This window comes from Argentina anserina, chromosome 1 (assembly GCF_933775445.1).
Source record: "Argentina anserina chromosome 1, drPotAnse1.1, whole genome shotgun sequence".
Classification (NCBI taxonomy): Eukaryota; Viridiplantae; Streptophyta; class Magnoliopsida; order Rosales; family Rosaceae; genus Argentina; species Argentina anserina.
In genome coordinates this window covers 8,443,778-8,453,623 of record NC_065872.1, presented here as the reverse complement: position 1 = coordinate 8,453,623, position 9,846 = coordinate 8,443,778, and the positions used below count along the sequence as shown (strand labels likewise).

The window sequence follows — 9,846 nt, the reverse complement described above, 5'->3', positions numbered from 1 at the left end:
AAGAAGAGGTCAAATTCCTTGGTCATGTTGTCTCAAAAGATGGAGTACTAGTGGACCCGTCAAAGGTAGAGGCAGTAAAGAATTGGAATCGTCCAAAGAACCCTACAGAGATTCGTAGTTTCCTCGGTTTGGCAGGTTACTACCGGAGGTTTATCGAGGGGTTTTCTAGTATTGCATCTTCATTGACCAAATTGACCAAGAAAGATACTCCGTTCGTGTGGACGGATGCATGTGAGGAAGCATTCAATAAGCTAAAGACCAGATTGACCACCGCCCCAGTGTTGACGATTCCATCAAGTGGTGGTGGCTATGTCATTTACAGTGATGCTTCGCTCCAAGGTTTGGGTTGTGTGTTGATGCAGCAGGGAGGAGTTGTTGCTTATGGCTCGAGACAGTTAAAGATTCATGAGAAGAATTATCCTACACACGACCTAGAGCTTGCGGCAGTTGTATTTGCCCTGAAGATTTGGAGACATTACTTGTATGGAGAGAAGTTTCAACTCTTTTCAGATCATAAGAGTTTGAAGTACTTGTTCTCACAGAAGGAGCTGAATATGAGGCAGAGGAGATGGATGAAACTCCTCAAGGACTATGACTTCACATTGGAGTACCACCCGGGGAAGGCAAATGTGGTGGCCGATGCCTTGAGCAGGAAACCGAGAGGTGTGGTGGCTTCACTTATGGTCCAGGAATGGTTCATGCTTGAAACTGCATCGGAGTTTGATTTGGTACCATCGGGAGGAGAACCGAGGGTCTTTCTTGGTAGTGTCACGGTGCAACCCACATTGATCACAAGGATCATACAGGGTCAGGCGCAGGATAGACTCGCTCAAGCTAAGTTGGCAGATCTTGTAGTTGATACACTTGATGAGTGCCCTTCTGAGTGGAGAGTTGGACCCGATGGAGGCTTGAGGTTTGGGGCTAGATTGTGTGTCCCAGATTGTGATGATCTTCGGGAGGAAGTCCTTCGTACGGCACATCGATCACGTTATACCGTTCATCCAGGGAACACCAAGATGTACAAGGACCTATGCAGACAATTCTGGTGGAACGGTATGAAGAAAGATGTAGCTGAGTTTGTATCGAAGTGCCTTACATGTCAGCAAGTGAAAGCAGAACATCAACGACCAGCTGGCATGTTGAAACCACTGACTATCCCTCTTTGGAAGTGGGAGCAGATATCTATGGATTTTGTGACCGGATTGCCTAGATCGAAGAAGGGTCACGATGCCATATGGGTGATTGTCGATCGGTTGACGAAGTCGGCTCATTTTCTCCCAGTGTCGATGAAGTACTTAGTAGACGTGCTCGGGAAACTATATGTGGATGAGGTGGTGAGACTTCATGGTGCTCCAGTTTCTATTGTTTCCGATCGAGATGCATGTTTCACTTCGAAGTTCTGGGGTGGTTTGCAGAAGGCGATGGGCACTACCTTGGATATGAGTACGGCTTTTCACCCTCAGACGGATGGACAGACGGAGAGGGTGAATCAGGTGATGGAAGACATGTTGAGAGCATGTGTGCTGGATTTCAAGGGTAGCTGGGAAGATCATTTGAGATTGATTGAGTTTGCCTACAACAACAGCTACCATTCTAGCATCGGCATGGCACCTTATGAGGCTCTTTATGGTAGACCATGTCGTTCTCCGATCTGTTGGGCCGAAGTTGGTGATGAGGCACTGATGGGTCCAGAGGTGGTTCAGGAAACCACAGAGAAGATCTCGATTATCCGGGATAGAATCCGGACCGCACAGAGTAGACAGAAGAGCTATGCAGACCTAAAAATGAGACATGTGGAGTTTGAGATCGGTGATCATGTGTTCTTGAAAGTTTCGCCTATGAGGGGTGTAGTGAGATTTGGCAAGAAGGGAAAGTTGGCTCCGAGGTACGTTGGGCCCTTTGAGATACTTGAGAAGGTGGGCGAACTAGCACATCGACTAGCTTTGCCTACTAGCATGTCGGGCATTCACAACGTCTTCCACATTTCCATGTTGAGGAAGTATGTATCAGATGAGTCACACGTGATCGATCATAGCACCATTGAAGTGAAGGAAAATGCCACATTTGTGGTTGAGCCGGTTCGTATTCTGGATAGGTCCACAAAGAAGCTTCGGAGGAAAGACGTGGAGCTAGTCAAGGTATTGTGGAGTCACCATGATGAGGGTGATGCATCTTGGGAGCTACAGTCAGACATGATGACCAGATATCCACAGTTGTTTGTTGAGTGAGTTTGAATTTCGGGACGAAATTCCTTTAAGGGGGGTAGATTGTAATAACCCTAAATTTCAATACATTTTTTTTATTCAATTTGAATTCTATAAAGTTATGAATTTCAGTTTAAATGAATATAATTGTTTGCAACTTTACGGAACGGAAACGGAAACGTTATCAGAACGTTTGATTCGAAAAACGTTACGTTTTCGAACGATTATATCGACTTTTATTCCGTCGCTCGGTTTCGAAAAATTTCTTCACGAAAGTTGTAGAGCTCGTCGATACGAGTTCGTGGATATGTGACGCGTTCTAATCGGACGACGTACGTAAAAGTTATTAACGTCGGAAGTTAGTTTCCGATTTGGAAACTAGTATAAATAGATATATATATGGGATTATGGTTTCCATAATTAGAAACTCTCCCTCTCTCCTTTCGACCCGCCTCCCTCCTTCTCTCTCTCCCTCCCGACTCTCTCTCCCCTCAAACTCTCTCCCTCCGAACCTCCTCAACACCGGCGATCTCTACCTTCGGGCTGCCGTGGTCATCACCGCCTAGCCCAAGAGCACCGCACGGCTCTCCTCTACGAACCTCAAGGTCGTCGCAGCACCTCGTGACGTCGTGAGCCTCCACACTCCAACCCAAGGCTGCAAGCTCCATCGCCACCATCGAGAGCACCACCTTGGCGACGTGAGGGCACGAAGAGAGCATCACGAAGCCGATCATCGCCCTTGGAGCTTCTGCCATCGATTTAGGGGCAAAACCCCACGATTCAAGCCCTCCCCGAGGAATCGAAGAACCGCCAGCGATCCAAGCATTCCGGAGCCAAATTGGAGTTCGTGGATTCGATTTAAGGTACGATTGATGTAATTGATGGATTGTTTGTGGTTGTGGATGAATTTTTGGATCGATTGGTGAAGATCGGAGGTGTGGGAGGAGGAGGGGTTACCGCCGCCTAGAGGCGGCGCGTGGCAGCGAGTGGGTTGGCTTAGGAGGGGTCTGAGGATGTGGGAAGGAAGAGGAGGAGGAGGAGAAGAGTTTGGACCCGGCGGTGGCGTGATGCTCGCCGTGGTTGGTGTCGGTGCGTGGGCCCCACGCGCTGCCATAGTGAGTGGCGCGTGAGCGCCACGCGCGGCCTGCCGGAGATGGCGCGTGTATTCCACGCGCCGCCACGTGCGGCGACGCGTGATCAGTGATTCCGAGAAGGGTATTTTAGTAATTTACTACGTATGGTAAATGTAAATGTAAATTTTATTTACGTACGGTAAATGTAAATTAAATTTTACGTACGGTAAATGTAAATATAAATTAATTTCAGTAATTGTAAAAGGTAATTAGTAAATTTTATTTACTGAGATTGTATTTACATTTAAATAATATGTATACGTACAGAAATACGTAAACATTATGTATACGTACAGGAACATTATGTATACGTACAGAAATACGCAAATAGTATGTATAGATACAAAAATACGTATTATTTTGTGTCTTTTGTACAGTAATACATGAACAGTGCTGTGAATAGTGACAATGAATAGTAACCGTGAATAGTAACTGTGAACAGTAAATTCGTAAAACCGAAAATTGCTGAACAGTAACCGATTATTACTGTTTCGGCATTTAAAGGTTTACGAAACGTTTCTAAATCCTTTTCTTATCTTTTCAAGGTGATTTATAAAGCGAGGAAATGAATTATCTTCGGAAATTGTGGGATTACGCTCGACTCGATAAGGTGAGTAAAATCTCACATATTTTATGAATCCACCCTTGCGGTGATTTTAAGATTTTTGCAAGAGTTTTAAATATTGAAATACGACAGGTATATAATATAGTGGATTATATATATTCTGTATAAATGGTAATAAGTATATATATATATATATGATTTGCTATATTATATACTGTTATGAATTCATTTGAAATAGGTCATTTCGATGACAAGCATGTGAGTTAATATTGAGATTGTTAAACGTTTTGTCTTCGGACGTGTTTATAAATTATGACATGTATAAGATATAATGAACTATATATATATACCGTACAAATGGTAAATAAATACGTAAATATATATATAGTTTGCTATATAATATACTGTTATGATTTTATTGTGATTTTGATTTGTACAATATGATGTGAGATTATTGTACGTGATTTTTAACATTGAGATTGTTAAAATGTGAATTGTCTTCGGACCTGATGTTTGGTACAATATGATGTGAGATTATTGTACGTGTTTGGCAAGTCGAAACCTAGCCTTTGGCCGGGCGAAAGTTACGATACAGTTAGAGCTCTAGTCTGTCTGCCTTAGTACTGCATGTGAGGTAACAGGTGGTTATCTGCTCATGGGTACTCAGATTGTTTTGGATGTTGGGTAGTGGGTGGCTATCCAATATCGGCGGTGTATTACGAGAGGGGTAACAGATGTGTACCAGCGTTCTTGGTACCCGTATTATAAATGCATTTGGGTAACCAGAAGGGTTACTTAATTTTCTCATGAGCGTTTCATTTCATATTCCTTTGGGACAACCAGATGGGCTGTCCATTGACTCATGAGGGCATTTATATTTGTTGATTTGTGATTTTTTCGTATATATTGATATGCGAATTATATTTGATTTTACTCATACGAGCTATAAGCTTACCGGGTTTGTGTTTACAATCCCGGTGCACCAATTCGATGGTGTAGGGAATAACTCTGCAGGTGTTGATTAGTGGAGATTGAGCGACAACTCCGGAGGCTCGAAGTCGTTCGTGTCTTACTTGTGGTGAGGTTTTTAGCATGGATTTGTGTGCGAGAATTGGTGTGATTTTATTTGTGAGATTTGTGAGTGATTGTGAGGATTATTACATTTCCATTTTATGTATGGATTATAAATTTGGGTTGTAATAACTGCTTTGTCTGAGTTGTATTGAGAACTCAGAATTGATCCGCTGTGACATTTTAATGATTTCGATTTTATTGAGATTATTTTGTGTTTAACGACTTTAGAATTTTGAGTTTTTAAACTCGAAATTTTGGGGTCGTTACAGGATTGAATGGATTCATGTGACGAGTTAAGGTCTGAAAATTCCACTAACTCGTCACATGAATCCATTTAGTCCAATTTACACTAGCTTAGATATTTTTTCAGAAATTATATTGGGCAAAATAAGATTCCATCTTTGTCCCCGTTACAGTATTTAGTGTAAATTGGACTAAATGGATTCATGTGACGAGTTAAGGTCTCTCTCTCTGTTTCCGCTGGCACTTGACTTAACACTGTGCCCCAATTCTGCAAAATTAGCTCCCAACCAACCTGGTACATGAACATTTTCCTTTCATCTTCTTCCAATTGGGACCTGAAACTGAAAACCGATGCTGATGAGGCCCAAATAGTATATCTCCCATCATCTTCTCCATATGGATCTACCTTCATCATCATCTTCCTCCTCCAACCCCCAATCACTTCCTTCACCCTCTAATTGGGAACACGACGTCTTCCTCAGTTTTAGGGGCGAGGACACCCGCCACAATTTTACCGACCATTTGTACTACGCTTTGAGTCAGAAAGGAATCAACACATTCAGAGACACTGAGAAGCTGCAGAAAGGGAAATCCATTTCTTCGGAGCTCTTGAAAGCAATCGAAGACTCCAAGTTTGCGGTTGCGGTTCTTTCGACTAATTATGCAACTTCAAGTTGGTGTCTAGATGAGCTGGCTCATATTGTTGAATGCATGAAACTGAGGGGTCTGGAAGTTGTTCCGGTTTTTACCATGTGGAGCCTTCTGAGATCAGATAGCAAAGCGGAAACTACGGCGAGGCCTTTGCTAAGCATGAGCTACATTTCAAGGACAATATCACCAAAGTGGAGAAGTGGAGGGAAGCTTTGAAGGAGGTGGCCAATCTCTCCGGGGAGCATGTCACCAGAGACAGGTTAAATTCCAGCCACTTTTCTTGTTTAAATGAAGTTTAGTTTGATATAGGACATAAGTTGATGTGTTGATTTATAGTATCGATATATAATTGTCCTACGTTTCCAGTTATAGGTGAGGAACTGTTAAGTAATAGTATGCAATTGTTTGTCATTGTTTAGGAGTGAAGCCGAAGTTATTCGGGAAATAGCTAAAGGGATTTCGGACATATTGAATGACATGTTATGCAAGCCGGACAGAGATTTGTTTGGAGTCTTACTTGGATTTAAGGTCAAGTGATGTTCTTGCCGTAGGGATTTGGGGGATGGGGGACATTGGTAAGTCCACTCTGGCAAAAGGAAGTCTTCAAAAAGATTCGTAATCAATTTGATGTTAGCGGGTTTGTTTCCATTTCCAATGCTGGATCATATTCTGAAGAAAAAGCTCTCGTTGAGTTGCAAAAACTTCTCTGTGGATCTTTTTGCGGGGACAGCAACATCAATATAAACACTGTTGGAAGAGGGATCAGGTTATTAAAGAAAGCACTATACAAGAAAAAGGTGCTAATCGTTCTAGATAATGTTGATGAACTCAAACAACTCAAGAGTTTTAGCACCAGGAATGCAGGATGAAGAGAGTTCCTGGGCTCCAGGGAGCCGGCTCATTATAACAACTAGAGATAGGCGCACATTGACAGAGTGTGGTGTTCTAGAATATAAAATGTATGAGGTCGAAAAACTGAATGATGAGGAACCTTCTCAGCTATTGTGTCAGATAGCCTTCAAGAAAAACGATCCACCAGATGGGTTTGAAGAGCTGTCCAAGAGATTTGTAAAGTATGCTGATGGCCTTCCTTTAGCTCTTGAAGTTCTAGGGTCACACTTGTCTGGGAGAGAGGCAGATATATGGCGTTTTGAAGATGCCTGTGACATGGTCGTGGACAATACGGTAAGAGATAAGAGTCAATAGTCTGTTTGCTTAGTTTATGTACGCCTCTAAAGATATTATTGCTTATAGGATAAATATATGTTACAAACTATAATTTAATCAACTTCCCGTGTTTTTTGTATAGGGGACAAATGCTGTTGAAGGCTTATTCTTAAGCTTGCCTGAAAAAGAAATAATGTCTTTAAAGGATGACCCGTTCTCAAACATGAGCAAATTGCGATTGCTGAAGATTTATAATGTGAACTTTCCCGATGTGCAATTTAGATACGTATCTAAAAAGTCACGACTTCTGGAATGGCACGAGTGTCCTCTAGAATAACTGTCATCTGAGTTTACATCAGAGAATCTGGTTGAAATCAAGATGCCTAACAGCCGCATTAAACAACTATGGAATGGCACGGTATATTCTTGCTTTGGGTTTGTCCTCTATGTTTTTTTACACTTGTTGACTTTTCTTTCAAGATTGATGTGTTAATTTTTCCAATGTCTCACTTTTTCCTTTTCGTATTATGTAACAGCTCTGTCTTGAAAAGCTAATACTCATGGATCTTTCTCACTGCCAATCTTTAGCCACGACCCCAGACTTCAGTAAGGTTCCAAATCTTGAGAGATTGATCCTTGAAGGTTGTACTGAGTTATCAGTAGTTCACCCATCAATTGGGGTTCTCAAGAAACTGGATTTATTGAATCTGAAGGGTTGCGCAAGTCTAGAGCCTTTCCTACTCCAGCATGACATCTCTTCGAATTTTTATTCTTTCTGGATGTTCAAAACTCAAACAATTTCCAGATTTTGTGGAGAACATGGATGCGTTAGCAGAACTTTATTTAAATGGCACGGCTATACAGGAGCTTCCTGTATCAATCCAGTTTTTGAAGGGCCTTGTTTTGCTAAATCTAAGTGGCTGTAGGAACCTTCGCGAACTTCCAAGCATCCTATGTAGTAGTTTTGACATCATTGAAATTTCTGTATCTGTCACTGTGCTCAAGTATAGAGAATCTGCCGGATAACATAGGCTGCTTGGAGTACCTTGAGGAGCTTGATGCATGTTATACTGCTATAAAAAAAAGTGCCCGAGTCCATTTGTCTCGAGAATCTTAAATTATTGTGTTTTGCTGCACTGGATATACAGGTTTAGAGTTGCCCAACAGCTTCTCAGGTTTAGGGTCTTTAACAACACTAAACCTAGGTGGATGTAACCTCTCAGAAGAAGGGAATTGCCAAAAGTTTTGACAATAGAGTGGAGAGATCAATACAAGTACTACCAGAACAAGCTTCTACTTCAATCTTCATCAGTAAAGCGGCTACAGAATTACAAAGGCTATTTCCAGCAAAATCAAGGTTCTAGGGAGTTCGACATATTACTCCACTCCAGAGGCTGTCTTTTTGAAAACAGGGATAACCAGGAGTATGCTGCCGAAGAAGATACAACGTCGTTGTTGAATCATTTATGTGTAATGGTTGAGACTCCAGCCTATGGAACCTACACTTCACTAGAGTGGCGAAGATGTCTGCAGTTGTTGCTTCAACATTCCAAGGCAGCCACTATCAGTAACAAAGGATATGGACTTCCTGCTCTGAAGCATTTCAATCCTTCTTTCACATACAATATTTTGTCACTCTTTCACAAACATCCAGTCTTTCGTCAGTGAACATTATTCTATTGGTTCCAGGGCAGAAATGAATTTACCTCCGAAGTTATGTGATGATTGCTTGAACCCTATTCCAATGTGTTCCATCACTAAAGTAAAATTATTGGAGCCTTTGTATCGTGGTGGATTCGTGTGGGTAACCTACATACCCCGTGTTTTTCTGTCGGAATTCAATGCGATTAGTGATGTAGTGGCCAGAATTTATTGTAATTGCCCGATCTTGGAAGCCGATTGGTGTGGTATCGGTCTTTTGCACCGGCAAGAGGAGGAGAGCTTCAGGAAAGCAATAACTGGATGCTTTACCTCTTTGTTTGATGATTTACCTCGCATTCGGGCTATTGCGGTACCAGAGACGTTGCAAAAAATTGGACGTAAATGGAAAGGTGGCAATTTTCCAATGCTTGAAGGACAGATCAACGTGCTGTATACTCTCTCTCTCTCTCTCTCATTTATTTTTATTATTGTAGGAATTTGATCGGGACTCTATATATAATGCAATTCCCCCCTACTTCTGTGAATATCCCGAGCTGGATTGGGTGACCCAGAGACGGGAGTGGGGCTGAAACTCCAGTTACCCGCACCATCTCTATGCAGTGACAACAGTTTGATAGGATTGGCTCTCTGTGCATCATTTTCTAATCCTTTTCCAGCTGAGGATCCTGCCTTTTGGCACTTTGAGTGTCGTTTGCGCACCAATAACAATGATTTGACATCTAATAATGAGTATCGAATGACTCCTGAAGAACTAAAGTGGCGTTCGTTGGCCGCACATCATCATTGATCTAGAGAATTCCTTTGGCTGTCCTACATACCACGAAGCTGGTTTCTGCATCAGTTAAATGGTGAGTCTGCCCTCTTTGCTGACCTCTCTGCTTCATATGATGTGATAAGGACGGGTATTGCTAAATGTCTTGAGGCTCGTCACCGTTTTGTGTACGCAAATGAGAGACCGACGGATAGTGCTCAATGTCTTGAGGCTCGTCACCATTTTGCGTACGAGCATGACGTGGAAAAGTTTAAGTAGCTCTGTGCCGATCTCCATCAATCAGTGCCTGAAAATGACACACTAGATTGAGTAGTACATCTTCCTTGTGACTTTTAAGTTTTAACGCACATCTAACAGATTGAATTTGTGATGTTG

At 42.1% G+C, this 9,846-nt stretch overlaps 1 pseudogene; it reads left to right on the top strand.

Annotated features, from left to right (window-relative positions):
* Positions 1 to 5,615: 5,615 nt before the first annotated feature.
* Positions 5,616 to 9,669, top strand: LOC126801143 (disease resistance protein RPV1-like; annotated as a pseudogene).
* Positions 9,670 to 9,846: the final 177 nt, after the last annotated feature.